Source organism: Pyrgilauda ruficollis, unplaced genomic scaffold (assembly GCF_017590135.1).
Source record: "Pyrgilauda ruficollis isolate IOZ18807 unplaced genomic scaffold, ASM1759013v1 scaffold24, whole genome shotgun sequence".
Lineage (NCBI taxonomy): Eukaryota > Metazoa > Chordata > Aves > Passeriformes > Passeridae > Pyrgilauda > Pyrgilauda ruficollis.
The window spans coordinates 1,929,742-1,955,843 of NW_024523648.1; the positions used below are offsets into that span (position 1 = coordinate 1,929,742).

The 26,102-nt window shown below is 39.2% G+C and overlaps 1 protein-coding gene across 3 annotated transcripts in view; it reads left to right on the top strand.

Annotated features, from left to right (window-relative positions):
• Positions 1-26,102, top strand: part of PKIB (cAMP-dependent protein kinase inhibitor beta) — a 50,915-nt gene that overhangs the window by 17,005 nt on the left and 7,808 nt on the right. The window contains exon 1 of one of the 3 annotated variants that reach the window (XM_041469942.1): positions 16,466-16,528. The exons of the other annotated variants lie outside the window; for them this stretch is intronic. The gene's annotated coding sequence lies outside the window, so the exon portion shown is untranslated. Of the gene's footprint in view, positions 1-16,465; positions 16,529-26,102 lie in introns of those variants that run through there. 3 annotated transcript variants of the gene reach the window in all.

The window sequence follows — 26,102 nt, forward strand, 5'->3', positions numbered from 1 at the left end:
ATTTGCAGTGTTGGTTTCTGACAGACATCTGGCCAAGTGACAGGACATCTGGAATGATAGCACAATCTTCCCAAAGCCAAGCCTCATTGCTGCCATATTTCACCTCTCTTTTGGATGTTACTGTTGTCTCATCATCACCCTCTGCAAGCTGGTGAGATTCTCTACTTGTCCCTACCGCAGCTGTTGCCATTGTTTTCTTGTCCACTTCAGGCACGTGGAGATGTTGCCAGTGCATTGCAGGCTGAGCAGTTTTGAAGGCCAAAGCATTGCTCTTGTGCCTCTCAGCACACACATAAGTAGTGTGAGGTGAAGGTGGGGTATGTGCAGTGAATGCCGCTCAGATGACCTGTCTATGGGTTATGCCAATGGTTTACATTGAGATGTCCCAGAAGAAAAGAATGAAACAGGAATTACAACTCTGGAGAAAAGAAGAAAGGAAGAAACAGGAACTCTGCTCTGTTGGGGAAAACAGAGTTACTCGGTGTAGCTGAAGATCTGAAGAAAATGTATGTTAACAAAACATCTGAACTTGTGTAATTAATACTTAAAGCCTAATTACAGCAGATTATTCATTTAATTTAAATTCTTAGAGATTCTACATGAGAAGTGCAGCTACTCAGCAGTTCTGCAAATGAGTAAGTAATTCAGTATGCACTTACAGCCAGGACTGTTAAGGAAATGTTGCTTAATTAAGCCTCATTAATACAGACAGTTCTGGTTTTAAAAAACCTTTTTCTGCTGCTCAAAACAATTTTCACGTATTGCTCACTCCTGAATGTTTAGAACAGATTTAGAGTTTTTAATGCTTATCAATAAATATTAATAACACTGTGAATGGAAAGTTTTGGGGTCTTTTCCCTGCATCAGTAAAATTTCTTCTGAAAGTAGGAGGATGTCCTTATGCAAGTTGCTGGTAGAGGAAAGAATTGCAACTGTAAGCAAATTTGGCTTAAGCATAAGATAACCTATCAAGTAGCTATAGACTTTTTTTAACCTTGTTAAAAGAACTCATGAAATGTCATTTTTTTACATATTTCACTGCAGATGATGCATATGGCATAAGTTGTTTAGCTTAATAGTTGCAACAATGGGTCCAGAAACTGAATTGACCTCCAGTATCTGCTCAGATGTAGAGCCCACCTCTCTCTGTGTATGCGAATGGCAAAAATGTGCAAATTGATAAGCTCCATCCTTTTTTGAAAGATAAACTCCTCAAATATGGTTTTACAATATGGAAATCTTACCTGCCAATATCCTTCATATTCAACAGAGGCTGTGTGAGGAGGTTTAAGTCATTGTGCATCCTCTCAGGTTTCAAAGATGCTTCACAGAAGGCAGAATTACTTGCTGCTAGTCCAAACCTGTACAAAATTCCCTTCTTTGACCCCTGTCCTGCATTTGAGATCCTGGAAATGTTCCCACTGACGTAAGCATGAGTTGGATAACGTATTCAATCCGCCTTAACATCACATCTTTATTTCTTAAAAATAGGCACCTTTTTTTTACGTCCAAAGCCTTCAGAGACTGGGCACCACACTGAAGTAGGGAAACGGTGCTCTAGATCAATACAATTACACAGTGCACAATCTAAATTGGTATCATATTTGTGTATTTCAGAAGAAAGAGCAAGTTTGCCTCTTACAGCCTATAAGATGCTGTAATTGCAGTAATGGAAACAGGAAGCATGAAGGAGAAGAGTTTGTGTGTAGGCTGAAGTTTGGTCCCTCCCCTGCAGTGGAGCTGAATTCAGCCAGCAATCTGTGCCTCTCAAGAACTGGTATAAAATGCCTCTTAACAGAGGTCAGCACCTAGGAGGCTGCTCCTAACACAGATGGAAGCTCTAACTGAGGGCAGAATGAGGCAGCAGTTACCATGAATTCTCTCTTAGGAGACTGTCACAGATGAGTTGTTTAGGTCACTTAAGGAATCACTGCCAATAGCAGCAGCAGTTTTGACTTGAATTTGGGAAGGTGCATCATGACAAAATTCAGTGGCAAGGTTCATTCTATGACTGGCTACACAGACAAAGCATACAGAGCAAACTTGGATTAGAACCAAACTTTAGATGATTTACATGGAGAACAAGGATGAAAAATTATAAAGATCTAAAAGGTAAGGGAAATTATCTCAATGAGTCATGGGTTTCTAAGAGGACCCCCTTGCTTTCTAAATTCTTATTGAAGTGTTGTTGCAGCTGAATTCAGTCTTAGTCCCTGGCTTGGTCAATGATTTATGTCTAAAGGATTTCACAGGGAAATACAAGGAGTAGTGCAGACCGTCTGTCTCCAAATGTGTTTGAGCCTTTTTAAGCAATTTCAGGCCATGCTGTCAGCAGCAAGGAGGTGAATTTGTGCCTTTCTTCCACACTGCTTCAGAGGGATGTTGGTTTTTGATGTTTTTGAGTGAAAATTCAATAAAGCACATTAACCTCATTAATCACAGTGTGCAGAAAAACCCTGTCAGAGAATCCAGGCTTTATCTTTGCCTTTTGCTCTTTGAGACACTGAAAGGAGGAGAAAAAAAGACATCAGATGTGTCTGAGTGATAGTACTGAGACTCAGAAATTGTAACTGGACTGAGGAAAAAAACCTTTACCATCGGTGCCAGGAATGGAAGTCTGAATCTGAAACTTGAAAGGCAGACTGTCTGACTTGTTTTGCTGGAAAGTCTGCTGTTCTGATCCTGTTTTCTCTCTATGATCCTGTTTTCTCTTTATTTTTATCAAGTTGGTTTTTTCACTACTATCTTACACAAGTGCAAAAGGAAAATATATCATTAAATCTAGTGGGTTTGTGTTTGTACTTGTATAATTAACTCTTTAGCAAGCTATTTATTAGTTATTGCTACTGTACAGCATCAAGTGATAAAAAAGACTCCCAGTGAAGAAAGATTGTGTTTGTAAGGGAGCACTAAAAATGAACACCAGCCTGAAAGGCAGATGCCATGTCCACTATCTGGAATCTGGTATTTGAAGTTCATACACATAAGGATAGTAGCAGCCTTATCAGAAAGCATCAGTTTAGCATATATTTCAAAACTTGCCATACTGACAGCTCCTACAGCACTGATGAGTCGGCTGCATAGACGTGAAAGGTTTCTGATCTTCTGTCAGCTAAAGCATACGTAGACCTGATAGAGAAGGTAATGACAATATTCATGGCAGTTTTGGCCCTCGTTGCTATTTTTTTGTGCTGACCCTTCATTTATAAATGGATATGGGAAACAAATGAATCATCATTTTGTGGTGGCAAGTATAAGGTTCAGCTTCCAGGCAGAAGTGCGTAGTTAATTAGTTATTGACGACAATGCTCTTCCAGAGCGAGGGTAGACTGCATTTGTGTGTTTCACTGTGTGGATTGTGTTGTTGTCTTTAAACCATGGATTTGGGAAGGGCAGGTTTTGAGTACCGTTTCACAAGCTGATAAAGCACAGGAAACCATAAGAGCTTTCTCAAATCCTGCAACAATTCTCTTGCAGTTGCCTGATATTCACTTGCTACTTGCCTTTGCAAAAGATATTGGACATAGTGGAAGTATGGTTTCTGATCCCAGCCAAAATCAAGGGAATCAAGGGATCTCTTCTGTCATTGATTATGTGCAGATTGAAAATCGTAATTGGGCCCTGCCACAGATTAAAACCCAATATACTGTTAAGGACATCTTCATTTTGATTTTGGATCTTTATATTTCTGTTGTTGGAGTCTGTTGCCCTGTTGAGCGATACTGCCATTTACTGTAAGATACACGTCAGAACCACACTGAATAAATGCAATTTCCACAATATGAAAGCAGATTTAAAGCTGGACTTCCTCATATATAACAAGACTGCGTGACAGCTAGTGCTGACTTGTAGAATATCACAACAGTACAAATACCTGGTACAGCTGCTGGGAGTTATTTGCATAACATATTGAGGTCTGAGAACAACTGCCACAAATTTTACATATCATCAATTCCCTTTATTTTTCTAGCATCAAAGCAACATAAATAAAGCCTTATTTTTCTCCTGAAATACATCTGTAGGTAGAGGCCAATATTATACCAAAATGGGAGACAACTGGATTTTTCTACCTACCTGAGCTAAACAAGAACAATTTGACATTTCAGTTGGATACATGCAAAGTGACGTATACATATATATAAACACCCAGTTGCTGCACTTCGTTTCTCAGAAAAATCCTGATAGCACTCTTCTTGAACAGCAATAGTCACATCTTTTTCCTAAGTGGCCATCTGATGAGTTAAGCAGTTAGCTCTGGATATAATCAGAAATAAGTTTTGGAATATATATATACATATATATATTATATAACTGGAAATAAGTTTTGGAAGCATTTTCCTAATTAGCTTTTGTGTGCAGTGTAGACATGAGCTCAAACCACCTCAAACATAATCTGTTGTCGTTGCTCAGCAGTGAGGAGGGCACGGCAGAGGGGGGCCTGTTCTAGTGACTTCAGTGAGCTTATGAAAGCATGTCTTGTTACCTCCTTGGACTCATGCAGTTTTTCCATGCATCTCCAGGATACTGAAAGAGTTTCTGTGCAAATTTGTTATCAGTTCTACAGCGGTTGGATACCCAGCTTTTGTCAGTCAATGATATTTGCAGAATCAGTGGCTCTCCTGTTCTGAAATTTTACTCAGTAAAGGAGAGGCACTGCCAGAACAGATGATTGTAGCTCTGAATTACTTGAAAAAGTGAATGTACAGGAAATGGAAGATGACAAAGATGGAAGCCATCTAAAAAAAGTCTTTTTCAAAGGAAAATTAAGAGGCAGACTTTCAAATAATGAAAGTAGCAATAACTTGAGATAGAATTGAATGGGAAATAACAAGTCTATGTTGGAAATACTGCTGAGACTGTTGAACTTTGTGCATGAGGTATTTTCTGTGATTATTTGTCCTTACTGGGATAAGAGGAGGCAGCAGACTGTTGAAAGAGGCAGAAGAGCAGTCACAGCACAGAGAACCCAAAGGCTGTTGGGCTGGAACTGAGCTGAAAATAAAACAATCTGCCAGAAAACCACAAAGACTTTAGCAACTACATCTGCTCTTTGCTGCTGGATGTGTCTGGAGGGCAGAATGTGCTTCAGAAAACCACAGTGCCAAACTGAGTGCAAACATGACTTCCTTAAACATATTTATCTTCTTGTACCCCCATGAAGGAATACAACTCTAATCAATGAAATTCAATTGCAGATTTATAAAGCAAAAAGGGAGAAAGAAGCTGATTGTATTTCTGGGGTTTTTTAACATTTGAGGGAAATCTGTTGTCCTGGGAAGGTGGGGGGGCACTCTACAGTAGGCATGTTTCTATTTTGTTTTAGCAACCAGAACACAGTTATATTCTCAGAAACCACAGCTCAGACTCTGGGGGAAAAATGCAAAGTATCATTTACATGCCAGCTGTACTATGATGTTTGGCACTTTTCTCAACAAAGGACCATTGCCTTTTTTATTTTTTATCACTTTCATAAACTTGTACAGGATAGGATTGTATGGAGGAAGAATCAGATGAAAAGATGGTAAGGTAAAACTTTCATTTTTGTTTTAAGAGAGCATCTTCTTAATTTCGGAAAGAAATCTCCATCTGCAGTTTTCCAGGAGGCTGTTTCTTTGAAAAGATGTTTTCAAGATTGATTGGTATCAGGTGTTCACTGCCATGTGATGCAGGTGTTACCATGGTGACCACTCCACTCCTTTAGGTAGGCTGTCAGAGGCTGTAATTGTGCTTTAAAAATCCTGTGTGCAGTATGATAACCTGCACGGAAATAAGCTGTAGCCTTGCCCAGACACTGATTTTTTGTCTCTGAATTTGCTGATTTGTGACTGCAAGCCACAGAAGATTGTATATTGATGTTTGGGAGAGATTTCTTTCCTCTCTCCCTTTCCATGAGACAAACAAGCACAATAGGCCCTACAATATAATGGGAAAGATTAAATTATTTTAGCCACACTTCCTCCCCAGCCCCATTTGAATCTGTGGCTCTTTCTGATCTCAGGCCAGGAGATAAAGCTGGTTAGAGCTCTGCTGTGTCTGTGTGGCTCTGCTTGTGTCTGCCTTCTTCTAGGGCACATGAAAAAAGGTGTTTTACTGACACACTGGCGTCGGTATGGCTGTACTCCAGACAGCGGCAAGCCTGAAGTGCCTTCTCTGCCTTTGGCAAATCTCTGACCAGGGGTTAAAATTGAATTACCTTTCAAAATGCTGCTTGCTAACCCTTGTATTTCATGGATCCTAATGCTAAACACTCATTTGCCTTTTTACAGTGCAGCTGGCAGCAATGCTACACTTGTTCCTTAGCTTCTGCAGGATTAGGGACACAGGTGCTCCTCTTTCTTTGCACAGACATAAGACACTGCTTATGTCTGTGCAAAGGTAGTTTCCATTTTGCCTGCCACAGTCTTCATTTCTGCTTCAAGCCAAGTAAGTTGTAGCTGACACAAAAAAAGTAGTAAGATTGTAATGCCTATTTATTACCTTGAATTCTGCATCAGTAAGTTGGAAGGTAAAGAGAAAAGCTGATAAAGAGTGAGAAAATTATAAGGATGGGTTGAAGGTCAAGATGCAAAGGCTGAAAGTGAAGTAGAGTTAGAGGCTATTGTGTATCCTGCCCCAATTCCTCTATATCCCAGCTACTGCTTCTCAGCAGCAGCCAAAAGTCCCAGGCTCAGCTTCCTATGGATGCCCTTAGGCAGGATGGTATCCTGGGAACCATGTTTTTTATAACTGGCTGTATCTTTGCTCTGTTGGTCTCCTCAGAGGGCCTGGGTTCAAGACCACAGCAGCAAAATAGCCCTACAAGAATGACCTAGTGTGTTGCAGGAGATCGGATGGCAGGGAAAAAGCTTACTGTTAAAAAAGAAAATTTCCCCAATTAAATAAACCTTTCTGATTACGTCTTTCACATTTCTTTAATTTTAAGAGGGCTCGATCATTTAAATTGCTAAACAGCTTTTACCTCTCCCCAGCAGAGGTTTAGAATTGTAGACATCACCAGTACTCAGTACTCTGCAGAGTTAAGAACAGAAAGTTCTTAACCATTTGGACCTTCTGTGTCCTAGTAGTCTCTCTTAAGCCTCCAACTGCTATTTTGAAAGACAAAATTAGAAAATAAGATTAAATAGGTATTTATGGCCCTAGTTGTACAGAGTGCTTAAGAATTTGTTTTTAAGGATGCAGCTATGAAAACTGGATGTGCAATTGAGTGTGTACTCGAGCTGTGCAGTACAATGGTGTGTAGTGCTACAACTTGGATTTCAAATGACATTTGATTGCATAGTGTGCTTCCGTTTATTGATTTGACGTTACTCTCTCTTGTATTTGAGATGTCTTTTGCTAGGTGTTAAGTGGGCTTTAATACCAGACATAAATGGAACACCTACACATAGTTGAAGGTGAGTGTAATTAGCAGTCCTCTAGGTCAACTTTGTCATGTCCCCACTGTATGAAGTATGTGCCCTGCAGCTGTGCTGGGCATCTTTTAGAAGCCACAGCCACTCCAGGGTTCAAATTCTTAAACTGAAATTTCCCATTGGCTTTTAATTAGATTAATTAATGAATGTGCAATCAGTGAGCTGTAAGGAGAATTTCCGAATATAAAAACAACTAAACCAAACCCTAATGCAGTCATCGAGCAGTTTGAATAATTAAATATCAAAAGCAGATAAAGAACAAAAGAAGTCAGACTTTGTAAAACAGTGATGTGAAGACTGACTGATATCTGAAGGGATGGTAAACAAGAGCATCTGTCCTTTCAAACACCACATTTATTAATAAATAACAAGAATTTTAATGGGTTGCTTTGCATCTAACTGTGTAAATAAGACTGGAAAATGCCAGCCAAAGCTACTACAGACAACACAATCAAATACTGAATTGCTTGGCATAACAGTGAGAGCTTCCATGGCTGGTTCCTTAGTGGAGAAAAGTGACACAGAAAGTGACGTAACGTACTAATTATTGACTCATTCTTCATGTTTTTACTTCTGTTTATCTGATTCTTTCCTTCTTTGTGGGGAAGGGCTTCCCCTTCTGCTTTTGCTGTGTTCCTCTAAGCAAGAGAAACATGCAACAGAAAACCATCTGGAAACTGAACTTGGTGCCAGCCCTATTGAGAATAAAAAAGCTGATTTTTGATGCCTGATTTGGAGTACCACATGCTCTGTTCTGTATGTCTCACAGCCAAACTGGAAATCTGTCACCATGCCCAGTTTCCAAAACATGGAGACTCTTAGAATACAGATTCCTGCTGTATCAGTGGATAGTTCCCCATCCTTTTCACACCTGTTGGGTTGAGCAGCTCAATCTGAAAACTCTTGCTAATTGTAACCATCTTACCCTGCTCTGTGCATTGCCTGCAGGAAACTAAACTTTACTCACCAAGGAAAGCATAACAACATCCTGGGCTGCACTCATTAGACCATGTATGGAAGATTGTCCAGTTTTGCTTCTGCCTTACCAAAAGGATGTTGATAAACTGGAGCAGGAGTTGGTCAGGGAGGAACACTTGAGGAGATGATGAGGAACAGGGGCTTGTTCTCTCGTGTTGCTGAGAAAGTGGAGCAGGCTCTTTACAGAGTTGCACAGCAAGAAAGCAAGAGACTATGGTTATGAGAGACTATGGTTATGAACTAGAAGAGGACAGATTCAGACCTGATGACAGTGAAGTCCTGGCACAGAGAGGTTGTGGAGTTTCTATCCTTGAAAATATTCAGTAGCTGAAAGGACAAATCCCTGATAAGTGTGATCTGAATTAGTTATTGACTCTGCTTTGAGTACGAGGTTGGAGTAGATGACCTCCTGAGGCCTTTTCCAACCTGAATTATTCTATGATTTTTTAACACTGAGTTTTCAGCCTTGATATATCCTCTTCTTCTGGCTCTTTCCCAGTCACCTCCTCCTGTCCTGCTCTCAGAGACCTACACGCAATGCAGGGTAACACTGCTGTTCTCCACCAAGAGAACCATGGTGACATGACGAAGAGTGTGCTGGTTTTGAGATGTGGACAAACTCCCATTTTGACAAAACCCTACCTTGTCTTCATAGGAGAGCTGCTTAGCCAGGACTTTTAGGCAGCTGTTCCAGCAAGAAAATGTTTGCTTTCCTTTCATGCTGCCATATATTTTATTTAGAATTATTCTTTGTTGTCTTTCACACTGCTGTTCATCTGGAAGCTGGTATTTGACTTTTCAAAATGGTGGCTGGCAAGAAGCCATAGCTGTAATTAGCAGGAAGGCAGAACAGAATTCCAACCAACACTTAGCAGAGGTATTTTAGTATCACAAAAATGAAAAAAAAATACTTCAGCAAATGAATAAATAATACTGTCTAGAGTTCCAGCCTCAAGCAAGTTCAAAGAAGCTGTATTCAGGGACCAAAATAAAGTGGAGGAATTTCTGGGAGCAGCAGCAGGAAATGAGCCAAAGACAGTGGATACATGTTCATTTAGGCAAGAAGACAGATGGGAAAAAAGAAATTTAAACCACATATATCAAAACCAGGTGTCATTGGCAAGAGACTGAATGACTTCTTGCATGAGAAAAGTGTAAAACATGTTTCACACCCAGTCAACACCTTGACTGATTCTGTGCCAGAGTTCAAACCTATGCCAGCCTGTCCCTGTGGCCTTGTAAATGTGCTTGGGGAAGAAGATGGTTATGACCAATGCTAAAGTTTAAGCTACTGATTTCTACCTGACTGCCTCATCCATTTACTCCCGTCTGAACAGAAGAACTTTGTTTTGTTAACTTGTTTTCGCCATGAAAGAGTTGATTGTTCTTTTTTATTTTTTCAGGATACAGACATTTTAGTGTATTCCTAAATTTATGGGTGTTGAAATTCTGAAGCAAGCATCAGTGAATTGTAGGCTCTGAGAAGCCACCAGAGTCTACTTCCTCCCAGACCTTTCTTCATGTCTCATGCACCCCATCTGTTCAGAAAGTATTCAGCAAAGTCAAGCAGGATTCCTTGCTTTGATTTAAATGGGTTTTTTTTTAGTTGTCCCAGAAGCAGTGACCCTAATTCATTTTTATATGCAGAGCTCTTTTTCAGAAGACTAAACAGAATAAAGTTGAACTACTTTGTACTCTTCCTAATTATATTACTTGTTCCCTTCTCCTCCTCAGCTGACTTTGAGAAGAGCTCAGCAAGCTCATGCTTTTCTTCAGCAGCAGAGTCAGAATTCATATAGAATGGGCAGATACAAAGACATAATCCAAAGTGTGCCTATGAGTAGTCTGAAATAATGACTTAATAATAAATCTGAAATAATGTTAGGAAAATTCCAGAATTTATTTTCTTTCCTAAAATTGAAGGAACTGCAAGGTCAAATTTCTAATGTGAATTAATGAGTGTAAAGTTTCTAAAATTGTGTTGAAGTATATAACAAGAACACTCTTTTTCTGGCCACTGTAGAATGATTGCATTTTTCCCTAAAAATGTTACTTTGAAAAGGAAACTTGCTAGATTGGCTTACAATAAGGAGAACAAAGAGTCTCTCCCAGAAAACACAGGGCCTTGGGTTGACAGAGAGGTGGAATGTTAAGTTTGCCTCTCAAAAGTCACTTCATTTTATCCAGTTATGCCACCTTGAGAATTGGTCATCATTGTTTTCTTAGCAATTGCAGAATTCACTAACTTCAAATTCAGTTATTAACTTGGGATGTGCCTGAAAACTTCTCTCCAAAAAAGCCATGTGAGCAAGGCTTTTCAGAACTTGGGAAAATCAGCTTTCTATTTGGTGAGGGGAACAAAAGAAGGGACATTTTGTAATGTGTGATGAAAGATGTGCTGTCGTCAGTTGTGTGATGATTCAGCTCTTGAACTTGGTGCAGCTTGTCATTGTTTGGGGATTGAGGTGACTGTAGGAGTCACACAACAAACACAAAAATTGATGCCCAGAGGGTCCAAAATAATTGCATAAATAACTTCTGCTTATTTTGGACGTGTTTGTGGTCTCTTTATCTGCAGAACTGTGTGTGTCTAACAGCTTACACTGATCTTCTTTAGTATTTTCAGAATTCTAACTCCAGTGTTCCTCAGAAACTAATGTATGCCATGCACTTAAACTTTAGCAAAGGCTGGCAAGAGGTATAGGGTTTTTTTCCTGAGTAAAGTTGTATTAAAACTGTCAAAAACTCTCTCAGTGTAAAGTTTCTAAAATTGTGTTGAAGTATATAAGAAGAACACTCTTTTTTTGGCCACTGTTGAATGCTTGTTGAATTTTTTCCCTGAAAATATTACTTTGAAGAGGAAACTTGCTAGATTGGCTTACAATAAGGAGAACAAAGAGTCTCTCCCCAGAAAACACGGGATCTTGGGTTGACAGATAGGTGAAATTATGTTTGCCTATCAGAAGTCACTTCATTTCATCCAGTTATGCCACCTTGAGAATTTTGTTTTCTCAGCAATTGCAGAATTCACTAACTTCAAATTCACTGTTTGAGTTTGGTACATACAAATAATATAAACAATTAACAACTGACTCTTCAACTTTCTTTTAATGTGGTTACTTTCTGTATGGGTGTGGTGACTCCTCGTTGTCAGGGACAAATTCCAATAACCATTCTCCCCAGGGAGATCAGAAAAACAAACTATTATGTGTGGTGAGTAAACATAGCACGTAAAGAGAGGCAATTACAACTGTTCTGTCATCAGATCAGTAGGTCTGTGTTGTGATTGACCTCATTTACTTCCAGTTGCAAGAAGCATGTATATGTCATAAGATGCTTTGCTACTCTTGTCCCCAAGAGAACAGCATCTTGTTGAGGTCTGTTTTTAGTCCTTTGTCAGTATTTTGGTAACGTAATGTTGGCAATACAAGGAAAATATTCCTTCAGAGAAACGTTCAGCAGTTCCTTGCACCACAGCCAATGTTATTAGTGTCAAGTCATACTTAAATAAATATCCAATATTTTGGTTTGATTTTGTTTTGGTTTTGCTCATATTTGGTTTAACCCCTTCTAAAAGCTCTGTGCTTCCGACAGTTTTTAGCTTCCAGTTTTTAGCTAGGAGCTAATTGGAGAAAAGGACAGGTAAGAATTCATGGCTTGTGGGGAGAAAACAAGCACGGTTATTACAGTACTCAGGTAGAAATGTGGCAGTTATGAATGTTTGTCTGGTTCCAAGGACTCTTCTTGTATAACAAAAAGTCACTGCATAAATTACAGAAGCGGGTTTCTTTAGGTTACAAGAATAACATTTTTCCTTTGTATTTCAAGTGGTGGACGGACAAATGCCAGTCCTGATCCCCAAATTTTGTGACATGGGTTTTTTTTTCACTCAATAAAAGCATTGCCTTAGTGGTTAAAGTGTGAAGACTAGGGCAAAACTTGAGTTGACATAAAAAAAATAGAATTTCAGTTACAATACTTCTGTGCAGTGGAAAGTGCTATTGCTCAACTTAATTTCTTCCCTGGGGATCAAAGCATTCACCTACGAGACAACAGCTCTAGCCAGTTTTTCTTCAAATCCCAAGGTATTCCTCTGTGCATGTTTTCAAAAGGAAGAATGAACCAGGCCTGGTGGTTTGAAGGAGTCATTGCAGAGGTGATGATGTCTTTATCAGCTGAAGTGAGCAGTGAGTAGATGCAGGTGCTGCCTGGCAACCAGAGCAGGACAAAGTCTGTGATGGGTGGGATCCCTAGGTGGGCCCTTCTCCTGGTTGCTACCTGTTGGTTAGTTCCAGGTGGCTCTTCCTTCATATATGAAATGTGTAGATTGAAGTAATTTTCTGAAGCATCCAGCTTGGGAGAAACGTTGGCATCTAGTTCTGCTTTTTGGCTTCTCTGTACTTTGCAGATCTGCTACCTCAAGCAAAGGTGACAAAGCACCTCTCATACATAGACATGTTCTTGGCTGAAGAAAGAAGAAAATCCACCCCCAGGTGCTGTGAAGGATTGTGGTGTGTGAAACGAGAAAAAAAAAGGCACGATTGGTTCCAGGGACAGTAGTGGGCCTTCATCACGACAGTCCACAGAAGGTTTTACTTTGGAAATGACTACTTGCACTGGGCTTAGCTCCACCTTTATTCACTTTAGACAAAGGTGTGGTTTATTAGTTTTAGGATAACCACAAACAATTTCATATCCAATTAAATTTAGAGAACTTCTTTTCATCCCCAGTTATCTTACCTTAATGGCTATGGCAAGAGCATTCAGAAATAAAAGAAATTGGATGACATATCTCCTCAGACATCAATGTAGAGATGTCCACACCTAATAATACAAAATAAGTGCACATTACAAATAAGCTGAAATGCCTTTATATGTGTCTCATAAACCTAAGAACATTCTTGACATCAATCCATTAGTATGTTTCATGGTCTAATTTTGATTTCTTCAAAAATTTCATACAAGATATCTTGGTTGGTCTTTAAAAAGACTTAACTGAGCTTCTCAAATGCACTAAATTCAAGTTCAGAATACTTTGTCCATATGTTAACAAATTAATAAATAGAACTTCTTATTGCAGAAAAAGTCAACAAGTAAGAGTCTCAGAAGTATTATCTGAAAAATAAATTTCTTGAAATGCAAAAGTGATTTCATAAATGATGACATGCCAGGGTGGACTTTACACAATCCAAGTATGTTGTTTGGGAGACTCTGAATGCATTCAATGCTGCAAGACAAGCAAAGTTTATCTGAGTTTACAGCAAATAACCTGTCCTTGCATATGTAATGGGCAAACTTTCATTAAAGCATCCTGCTGCATATTAAGAAGCTCTTAGATCATTATTTTATCTGGCACCAAGCCACTTACTAAACTTCAAAGTGTGAAAGTTTGGTTTCTAAGTCGCAGTTTTGGAAACTGCAGTAACTCTTCAGGAAAATTTATCCTTTAGCTGGTAGAATTCCCGAAGAGCTGCAAAGATGTGTCATATATATGCTTTTGTTCTTCAAAATAGAATAGAGACAGACCTTTTGTATGTGCATAGTGTTTTCTACCTCTCCTCAGCACTGAGGTACCTGTAAAGCAGCCAAAAGCAGCCAAAATCAATACACAAAATGTCAGGTTTGAAAGGGCATGTATGCAAAGAAAGCATTTTGGGCTAAGCCTGTGGTTCAAAGCGCTGACTGTACTAACGATTTGTTCAGTAATGTAGTAAAAGCATGGGGTTTGGTCTTCAGGTGAGCAACAGATGTGAAACAAGACAGCATTTTAGCTTGAGGTAAAATTCACAATTTTATGCTTCTCTGCTAATACTAGGCATGATTTACTGAAGGGAAGGGAAATGGAAGGGAAGACAACAGCTTGGGAAAAGGGCTAATGGTGCCGTTGCCATTGCATTACCCCAGCTGGGCTGTGTGTGAGCATCAGCATGGTATCAATGACCTTCTTTCTGCCACTGTGGAACAGGCAGTGTGACTCTGATAACATTTTATCTCACCCCGTATTCACATTACTCTCTCCAGATCCTGGTTCTTAATTAAAAACCCATTCTTGCTTTGCCTTGCCAACTATACTAAAATAAATGGATCATATTTTGTAACTAGTGGCCAAAGAAAGGTACATCACTGAATTTTCTTCTGGATGGTGTTAATTGAGCAAAACCAATAAAATAGGCACAGCTGATATGCACAAGAAGAAAACTAATTTTACAGACTGCTAAAAGCTTCAGGCAAGATTGTGGTTTTCCTATAAATTTATGCTCTCTTTATTGTATTAGCTACTGTGGCAGAAATGTTGAGGTGGAAGCTGAAAAGTAGCACTACTTATTTTGAAGTATTTTGAAATCAAGTAATCTCTCTGTGATCTACCCGTATCTACTTCAAAATGCTGACCTTTGTTAATATTCTAATAACTTCCTGGAGCAGCATTTTTATAACTAGTAGCTGTGAAACAGGCAGGAGTTCTCTGAGCCCTTCACAAAGTTTGTACTGTGTTTCATTGAGTGATTTCATTATTTCTCAACATGAAAGTGCAGTGAAAAGAATGTTCATCCAAGAGAGAATCTGGGGAAGAAAAGGTTATACTTGCCAAGAGCTGAATTGTCAAATACATTGGTATAGACTTTAGTGTGGCTTCATATTGCACCCAAATTAATACATAAATTGTTTGAAGGCTAAATAAATAGCCATTTAAACAATTGTTTCCTTTTTTAACCTTTTTTTTCTGTCTAGGTTAAATATTTGAAATAGAGATAACGCTGTAGAGAAAAGGAATATGTATGTAGGCAAAATATTTTCTGTTTCTGCTACCTAACTTTATGTGTCCACTGACATCCACTGAAATATCCCTTTTTCACTCTAGTAAATAAGTAATCAGCTGATGTGAACAATTTGTGGTAAGACCCCTATCTCAGTTGCCCCAGTGCACACCTAGAGAAACATAACTGCGGTGGGATTGCTTTAGATTTACAGCAGCTGAGTTTTATTCAGCTTGGGTCTTCCGTGTTGGAAGAAACCTATTCAGTGGTAAATAAATCTCCTCCTCCCCCTCAGCTCCCCCATTTGTAGGTGACTGACCCTTGAAAAATGTCAGATAGGGCAACCTTGACTTGGTACAGAACATTGAATCATTTCCTCAACCAAGAAGTTAATTTTTCTTGATTGTTTCTTTCCCCTTTTTTGCCCTGCTGACGTACATGGCTCACAAGATGTGTGTGGCTTCAAATTGCTGCAGCCTTTCTGATTTTTACAAGCAGAGAGGCTTTTCCAGTGGCAATTTGCTTCTCTTGTAGTTATGTGATGGCAGGTTATTTTTGTGGAGACAGTGGAATCTGGAGCTGCTGGCACAGCTTGAGCAGTGGCTCTCTTCTGTAGCTCATGCCAGCCCCCCTTGAAGCCATGCTGTGGGGCTGAAGGCATACCTGAACCATGAACATTAAGGTACTTAGCATTTTGGGGGGCCAGAATTGTGCAGATTACCAAGAAACCATACAAAATGACCCCCCTCTTGCAGGCTTCTTGATTCTTCATCCAAATCCACTGACAGCTAATACAAAATTAAGCAGTGTGGTTATTTCCAGCTAGCTTTCTTGTCTGCTGTGAAACTCTCTGTGTTGAGATGCTGAAATACGAACTCTGGTTTAGATATTTGCTGAAAATGTGTTGGCAAAGTAGTATTTATCTTAGAGCAGTGTGAAAGCAGTTTTTATGCCACAGTTACGTGTTCTCTGTTTGGATAGCAAGATGCCACAGAACAGCCACGGCTTGTTGCTTACACGGTGTCCAGGCAGCAGTTGCCACCTTTGGGGTGAATGTAACAGCACTGCTGGTGCAGAGGGATTTGCCTTCTATTATGAGAGGATGGAGTATTCCTTTAATGGCAATGTTGTTAAGGATTTACTTTTGTACCAGAAGTGCCCTGAATGAAAAGGCGAAAGTCCAGAAGTCTACCTGTATGGCATGCTCTCTGCATGTGAATTTGTCATCTGTTCATTTATTTTAAATGTATGCAAGTTTATCTTCCTTCTTGGCAACAGTTCAGCTTTCCCTTGGTGTTTTGCTGTAGTCAGCTGAGAAGACAGACATTGAGATCACTTTCCAGTTGTTTCTGGTATTCATCAGCCTCCCCTTTTTGCTGTCCTGTAAGTAGCTTTTTTCTTATCCTCTCGTTTGCTGTATTGTATTCTATACCTCTTTTGAGCTGTTTTTAAAACATTTTAACAGGGTTTCATTACCATCTGCCATTCCTAAAGAACTTTAGTTAATGATATGCTTGTTTCCTTACTGCCTTGAACAGACTAAGCAAACAGAGAAGTTCCCCTTTATTTAAATGTCCATAGCCTTGCCGGTGTTCTTCTGCTGCTGGGTTTTACACACTGTGCGGGTCATCTTTGTCTTTTTTAGACTGTTCTTTGAAATGCTACAGCTAGCTTGTTATTTGGTATAATAAATGTTGTTAGATTAAAAGCCAAAAAAACCTCCATATTATATGCTAAAATTATGTTCTTTGGCTGTGACTACCAGTGTTTTAGGGAGTTCCCTGCTGAGAAGTACAGAAATTAGTTCAGTTTCTCTGTGGGTGCACCTTTTCCTCCTTCAGAGGGGAAGAAGGATTCATTGGGTGAAACCATTTATTTGGCCCTCAAAGTGCAGACTGTCAGGTCAGCCCTGCAGAGACATCTGTATCAGAGCCAGGTTTCTGGAGCTGTTTGTTGATGTGATTCAGGAATTACATGGTACCATCCCTACATAGTGGAAGTGCAGATTCACCTTTTCCTCTGAGTTTTCAAGATGAAAATCCTAACCAATTCTGCTCCAAAGGGAAGCAATGTTTGCTTAGACAGACCTTGCTTGTTGCTTCTGCTACTCTTGTGGCAGAATGGCATTGCTCTAGCATGTCAAAATTAAACCCACCTCTCTCTCAGAATATAGCAGACTAAATGTTAAATTAAAACTAAAAAGATGAGGAGAAAGCAAGCTGATGATTAAACTTTTAAATCCAGAGGATTCAGTATGTGGAACTTCCACCTAATGTTGTTTGTATGACAAATAGGAACAAGACTTGATTGCTTGTTTATGTTTTGGTTTTCATTCCTTCCTTAAGCCCATGAGAGCCCACGGGTCAATGGCCCATGCAGATTAAGAAAGTTAAATAAAAGTTCTGTGGATCATGGTACTCCAGCTAAAATAGCTTAAGGGTCCAGCCATACTTAGAATCATTCACATAGAATGGTTTGGGTTGGGAGGGATCTTTAGTCATTTAGTCCAACCCCCCTGCCAAAGGACACCAGTAGTAAGGTTATTCAGAGCCCCATCCAATGTGACCTTGAAAGTTTTGAGTGATGGGGCATCCACCATCTCTCTGGGAAACCTGTGCCAGTGTTTTATCACCTCCTGTATAAAACTTTTAAGTTATGTCTGATCTAAATCAATCTCCTTCCATTTAAAACCATTATCTCTTGTCCTGTCACAACAGGCCCTGCTAAAGTGTTTGTTCTAGGCCCCCTTTCAGTACTGAAAGTCTGAGTATTTCATTCAAATAACTTATAAAAAGCAGACTTTAACCTTCTACTGTCATCTTTTAAATCATCCTATATGTGATTTTTCACAGCCTCTTTATCAATTGAGATATAAATATACCTTTTTTTGGTCCCTATTTAAAGCACTTAATCCAGGTATTTCAATAGCAGAGCATGTTTACTGAAGGATCATTTATCAAAATGGAAAGGGTTCTTTGAAAGCCATTTGCCTTAATTAGAGATAATTTTAATTGAATTAATTTAAAATACATTAATTCAACTGTGTGTAAATGACCTGCCTGCCAGCCTCATACATGCCCTGGAAAGGTCTGTTTGGTTCTTGAAAAACAGATAGGCTATAATAATTGGAGGAAGGGATTTGCTTTTAGGGCTTAGATTTTTTGAGAGACAATAAGTTTTCTTAATTGCCAAGTAAGCTCACTGAGACCATAAAATAATTTCCTTAGTGTGTTTTAGTAGAATTTTGATTGAAATATGTCTTCTTTTTTATGAAACTGGTCTATAACTGTGAAGCCCTAAGGTAGGAAGGCTGGTTTAGTGTCCCAGGATAAGGTCATTACAGGGTAATAGAGATGATTCATACTTTCATAAAATAGAAGTATATTGAAAGGCTAAAGAAATTAAACCAAAATAATCTCATGTGTATTTTAATGACTTGTTGAGGCTTGTAGCTACTATGAATTTTACCTATTAGACCTATTCTCCTAGGAAAAAGAGACACTGAAACAGCATGTAAAGTCAGGGAGGTTTGTAAATTGCTGTGATCGTTGGTATTCTTTCAGCAGAGATGCAGAGGAAACAAATAGAGTCATCTAAAAGTAGGAAGAGGGAAGCAAGTACTGCAGATAAAACCTTCACCTGAAGTGTAAAATTAATCCACAATAAGTTCTAAGGAAACAGTTCTTAATGTGTATTATGGGTAATCATGTAGCCTATTTGTTTCCTTCATTACTCCTCAAGAGATCGTGGAATTGTGGATTTTTGATTTATTTAATTTCTTTCATCGGTGATACTCAGTGGAGCAGTGCTTAGCTTGTTCATTTCCAGAAAATTTAAGAAAAAGATGCTCTCAAATACTTATGCCCCTATATTCCTTATTCTGTGAAAAAGGCTTTTCCCCCAGTCTGAAAATTCTGGCAAAGGATTAAATCTGAGGGTTTTGTTATTCTGATCCTTTGTGCCTGTGGGTGTAAATACCCTGTGGTTTCTGATCACGGTGCAGTCACAGATTTTCTGGTGCACAGGTAACCAGAGATGGTGACCTGTCCCCTGGAGATAACTCTAATCACCAAATCTGAGTGGGACAAATCTGACTCACTGATCTGCTCTTGAATGTCAAAGCGCATTCCTATTACTGTATCCTGGCTGTATTATCAAATTTCAGTGGAAGCAACACAAGCCTTGCAATTAGATGAAGTACGTGGGGAACTGCAGGGTCAAATTGTAAACCTGTGCTGTCAGGATATGTCTCAGTGAATTGTAATTGATTGAATTTATTTTGTTACTTGCAATTTAAAGCCAATTGTAAATATAATTGAGAAAGTCTTGTGAATCAACGTCATTATCTAACTTAAATTATAAGCCTAAAAGAAGACGGATTTCTCAAATCTCAGTCTATTTTCTTGGTGAGTCACCATGAGAGGGGGTAAATTTTCCTAGCTGTAATTTCATCAAAATCAGTAAACAGGACCACTGTGAAGATTGAACAGGTAAACTGTGACCTCAGTAAAATTGTATTAGAGTAAGCATGATGTATGCTGGAGAATGAAATGAAAATGAAGGATCATTCATTGAATATTGAAGAAATACTATTTCTGAGGCAAAAAAATTATGCTAAAGCACAAATACAGTATAAATGGAAAATCCTGAGCAAGGAACTGAGGGTTGTCATTTAAAATGCAATTGAAGACAATGCAGCAAAGTCATATAAACGTATCCGTATGTCCTATTGATTTTTCATCTTTGTGAATGTTAAAATCACTGACATGTCAAGGAGAGTAGTAGGAAACTTAAGTAACTCATTAAAGGCTGTTTCAGGGCATCAGGTTGACTTACAGTTGGAGGTTAGCTCCATATTCCCTGTATTAGACTTCGCTTGCCAAAATGCTGTTTCCTGCCTGGGCTCACTATTAAGAGTCACCAGATTAGTCTGAAAAGCACAGTGTTCTCTTCTCTGTTGGTTCATCCTCCCCTGAGGGCATATTGAGCCAGAATGATTTTGCAGAATGTTCCAGCACCTGTGGTGGTCTAAGGAGTATGGTCAAGACAAAATTTTTAGGGAAAGAAATGATCTTTTATTAGTTATAAAAATGTAATTGGAAAAAACAATTGGGTAGACCAGCAGAGATAGCTTTATACAATTATCCTGCAATAGTTCACTTATATAAGCAAATTCAAAGACCTTTTACTGTTCTGAACTGAGGTAATAATATTTTATTAACTAAACATTTACTGAATTGGGCAAATATTATTTTCTTTCTACCATCCTATTCAGTGAAGAATGCCAAACGAGGTATTTTGGATTGGATTTGCAGGAGTATTCGTGGATGAGCCAGAAGAATAGTTCAGGAAGCCCAGATCATTTGTGGAGTATGAGATACAACTGAAGTGAGAAATAGATGAATAATTATGGGGCAAATAGTTATGCAGAGCTTCATGGCAAAAGCAAAGAGTGCTGAGACCCCAAGAACCGTGTCTAATAGGAGTGTTGAGGTGATGTTTGCAAGATATCTGAGTGGCTCTCACACTGATATTTGCTGAAAAGGGTGGTAGAGATGTTCCCATCAACAATAAGCACTACTGAAATAGCTGAAGTTGTCAGCTGCTTTACCTGTCAGGCTGGTGCTTAAGGAAGCAGGCAGAATAATAAAAAACTTGGAGTGTTAAGATTTAAAGACTCACTCATGACAAAGACAAGCAGGCTTTCCTGCAGCTTTCCATGGTAAAGAAAATGAAATTAGCGTTTATTAGTATGTTAGTACTTTTACTACTCAATAAAGAATAGATTTAAGCTTACTTTGTTTTAAATGCTGTTTCCAGTCCTCTTTGAGTAAGTAGCAATTTAATACTAAGTTTCACTTCATTTTTGTTGATTTGGTTTGTGTTGGGATTTTTAAAGAAAGATCCTTGGTGTAGTAAACATTTTTTTAATTTAAAAATCTAAACAAACCTCTTACACTGTTACCTAGCTCATTTGCTGCTAAGTGTAGGGTCTCCACTGTGCTCATCTCTCTGCTCATCCTGCAGCTGGCCTCCTGCAGTGTTCCCCAGAACTGAACACCTCCCATCTTGCTTGCCTTCCAAAGAAACTCCTCACTGCTGATTTTGCTCCTCTTCCTCAGGAAGGTTCCAGAGCTCTCCTTTCTTCCCATGTCCCTTTAGTTTCCCATGTAATTTTTTTGTCTCACACAGACCCTCAAGTAATATCTCTTCTCTACACAGAAGCACAGTTACAGATCCCCGTGGTTTTTACTTCTCTGTCAGTCTTGTACTCCCAGCTTTCAAACCTTTGTGTCCACGTGTTGCTACCAGGAAATTCATCTTGCTCCACAACTTCTCTTCTGTATGCACTTCCACAAGGACTTCCCTTCCTGAGAACATACTGTACGTACAGGTTCACTTGGATTCACTCTGAGCCAGATGGAAACATCCCTCATTCATGTCAGTAAGATCTCAAGGAGATTTGGGCCTTTCCCAGTAAGAGACTTTGGGTACACAGCCATGTTGGTTACATGCATGGGATTGTTCCATTCCCATCTATCTGCTAAATCCTAAATTCATCTTCTCACAAAAGCATTTTACTTTTCTCTGGGCTGATTCCTTTACTGGAGTGCATTGTCCCGTATGCCTCAAGCTCTTCGCTTGCCTTAGTTTTCCCAGTGGTTTTGTGAGAATAGTTTTCCTCCACAGAGCTGGCAATTAAAGAACCAAATCCCTCGCTGCTTCTAACGAAGAATACAGACTGACGTACATGTGCTGGTTTATATAGAAGACTTGTCTGTGTTACAGAAGTGTTTGTGGGATGCAGGGGCAACAGGTATCAAAGCAGAGGGAAAAACTTATTTGATGCTTCCTAAGGATTTCCTAGTTGAATGGCTGAGGAGAAAGGAGATTGGAGAGGTTGGGGGATACTCATTTCCTTGTGTGCCTTTGACAGTGCAAAAGATCATAAATAAAATTGAACTGCAATGTTGTAGTTGCAGGGAGTCTGCAAGGCAAGATTAGCTGTAGAAACTATTTCTAATTCTGAAATTACTCCTCATATATATTCCTGAAAGTGGGCAAAATTCTTTTGAATTTCAGGCCTGATGCGGATTATAAAAAAGGATTTAGCAGGTTGGAACTGTGTGGCTGAACTCAGAAAGTGGTATGTGCATTTGCAACAGGAAATGAAAACTCTGTGGGGATGAACGGACAAAATATATAAGAGGAAGAATTAGGTTGGTCAGTTAATTTGTTACCACTGAGCTTCATTTCTCATTCCATAGCAGGGGATGTGTTTGATTTCTTTCCAGCATGGCCAATCAGTTAGAATTGAACTGTGTTTCACATGAAGTTGACTCACATTTATGTCTGTCATTGCTCTTGGTCACTCACAGGCATTTGGAAAGTGACATGCTTGGTTGCCTGGTATTGACTGCCTTCAGCTAATGTCACTTCATTTATTTCTCACTGTAGATAACTTCTGATTCAGTTGTCACTATCATGACTTCTTCTCCTCTCTCCCTTATTTTCTTTCACGAAGAGAAAATGGTGCCATTATTTAGAACTGCTGTTAGTTCTGTAATGTGTTCTCCTGTTCATCAGAGCACTGTGCATACCCAGGGGTCAGACGCAGCTCACAGTCAAGCTTTCTCCTCTGCATGTGTTTGTTGAGGTTGAGCTGCACCATTGGTATCTGCGCATTCTCCAGAAGCTTAAACGCAGCAGGACCAATCTTATGTTGCTTTTTTCCAACTTGTCTTTCCCATGAGTATAATATTGGCTTTATGGAAGTGGTCAGAAAATTCAACTGAATGTTTCAAAGTTCCATCTTGAGGAAAAAGGAGTCCTACAGCTTTGACTAAGTTTTTTAGATTCTGTGCCCTAAAATGATGGACTTCTGAACAAAAGGATCAAGATCTTGGGTATTCATTCAGTGCTTCTGAGAGCAGGAAATGGAGGAATGGTGCAATCATGATATTCCAGTCTGATCATTTTGGTATTAAGAAGATCATGTATGGAAGCCGTTTTTGCACACTATTGATAAGGATGTTGCTTCTGGTGAGGAGTGTAGAGCAGGTCATGTACCAAGAGCAGAAGTAACACATAAGACCTTTGTGTAAAATGTCTGTACAGTTGTGTACACTGCAAAGAACCAAGAGGGAAAACCTGTTATACAATATACCAAACTTTCAAGTATCATCCCAAAAATATCACGTTATAGGGGCTGTAACAGACAGACTGAAACAAATGTAGAAGGACATGCTTTTTCACTGTAGATTTACTGAAATGGGATAGCTTCCCTGCACAGGAAAACAAAAAAAATTTCTGAGAACATTTTTTTTTTAGAAAAGTCATCACTGTTGGTACCAGAAACCCAAATCATCTTTCTAACGTGAAATAACAAAAAGTACTCTTGTTTCTAGTTTAGTGATACATTTAAAAACCTGAAAAGTAACAAAATACTTCTCTTTCATTAGTGGATCACTTCTAACATTTATATAGTTAGCTATATTTCTTCTGCATACCCAGAAAGGGTATGGTTTCTTGTCCTAAGCGCTAAATAACATTGAGACCCCAGTGTTTGGATATATATATGGTAAAGATGTATTGGTAAAGAACACTTGCTTATTTTTCTGTGTGCTTCCCAGCAGTAGGGTTGCCAGTGTGTAACAAATGTTCCTGATGTGAAAAAACACATAAGAGAAATTTTTCTCACAAAATTTATGCAAGTGCCCAGGTTACTGTTAGTCATCATCATAATCTCTAGGCTGCCTTCCTTAAAAGCATGGATGTTCCCAAGTATTTTTTCCCTTTGCTGTGGTCCAGAAATGCCTCAGGAAAAAGCATAAGGATTATGTGAGCATGTATAATGAGAATGTTCCTATTTTGAGACCTTTGGTAAGAGGAGACAAAGACATGAGGATACAGCTGCAGCAGAAGTGGATGTGAAAGCGTGGCAACTGCATAGCAAGAAGACATGGTTTTCATCTCAGTTGCACAGTGGGAAGCACTTTATTCAATATGTTTTCTGTTCTCCTTACTTAGAAAGTTTTCAACCTACAGGCTTCTGGGGTAGAGGTACACGGAGAACACTCATTACAAGTACATAAAGACAAACTAAACACCACTTGAAGGACTAAAGTTTTTTCTGAATATATTAAGATGCTGAAATGCATGTTACAGTAAGAGACCCACAAGACACAGAATCTGTCAGTCTGGTTCTGAAAGTACTACTTGGCTATTGAATTTATATCTGTTTTGGGAGAGGATTTCATGCTTTCCAGGTTTTTTTTCTGCTAAAGGGCATTCAGAGCAAACAGTGCTTGGGAAATGTAGCTTTCTCGGATAGCACAGGCAGAGACTATTCATAAGTTTTTGACAAAAGTGCCTGAATATCAAGGAGTGATGTGTTTGTTCTTTCAGGCTCCTGCATGGAGTGGAGTTGCCACAATGCCAATGCTGGGAACCTTTTGATATTTATTGAGAAATAGTTTGTCCTTCCAAGCAGAACAAATCTGGTGTTTTGTCTGTGTGAGACAGTGGAAAGATCAGAAGCAAAATTAGGTTTCACAAATACTTAAGGTGGTGATTTATCTATTTTCTAACAGATAAGAGTGAAGAAGTGACAACATTGACATTAAATGTGGACTATGGCACCTGCTACAACTGAGCACCTTGAAGTATTATTTCCCTTGATTCTCAACACAAATTGTTTCAGGAGAATTATTTGTTCTTTCCCGTCATTTATTTAAAGAATTCTCACCAGGTTCTGAATCATTTCCCCCCAAAGGGATGGCTATGCTGTCAGCAAAAGAAGACTCAAAGATTAACAAACTAGCTGTCTTTTAGACAAAATTCCACTGGTAGTTTACTTGCCATTGTTTTGTCTGGGGACATTTACATGAATATCTGCTAGATCATTAATTGAGTTTTGCTTTTGGCTGTAGTCACTTTTCACAAGCAGAGCATTTCCTTCCCCCATGCACACCTGAATCATGTGTTGTGCATTCTGGCTGATCCTGCAGGCATTTCAGATGCATATATGAGAGGATTAATCTAATACTCCCAAAACCTCCTTAACACTGTCTTGGCCCAGTAATGAGCTGCAAAGTTAGTCCTGGTCATGGAGTGCTAGCTGGGATGCCAGCCATAGCCTTCAGTCTCCTAAGTGGTAGATGAGCCCTTCTGGGACGTGCACCTGCCTTCCTACTATTGACCCTCTGCAGACAGCCTCCATCCTTGCCCAGCTCTTCTTTTCCACCCAGTTGCCTTATACTTTTGGGTGGACTGGTCTTTTGCTATGGCAAAAAGGGAACTGGGTAGTACAGAACTTCGTGATTTGGAAATCTGGCACTGTTCTTTTGGAACTGTGCTCCATTAGTCTGGTGAGCAGTCACACAGGAGAAAAATGATGACAGTAATTTGGAAACTCAGAGAAGCAACTGCACACAGGCGTTGGCAACATGTGAGTACCCTTATCTTGGATAAGGCTAGAGCAAAATGGGTTTCAATGGATGGGTTCAGCAAAATGGGTTCAGTGAAGCAGAAGAAGATGTTGGCAGCAGGAGGAGGAGGAGTCGATTTGAGAAAAATAGATGCTGTGCACATTGTAATTATTGTTTACCCTGTGAGGAGGCATGAATAATACTGAGTAATACTCCTTAACAGATGCAAGGAGGTGCCAGAATGGTAGATATTTTCCAACGAACGTGTTAAAAAATGTAAAGGTAAAAACAGATGAAGAGCAGAGAAACTGTATCCTTACTTGGATGTAGGCCTTAGAAAATACTGATAAAAGAGAGCCTCAGAATGAAATTGAAGAAATCCCTTAAAACATTAACAAACAAAATGGCATTTCTCTCAAGTACAGCTGCAAGCTACTTTGAATAATGTCTGTCTTATGTTGGGAGTTGAGTTTAAGTTTTTGGCTATATGGACCTATAAATGGACTTATATTTTGTAATGTCAATTC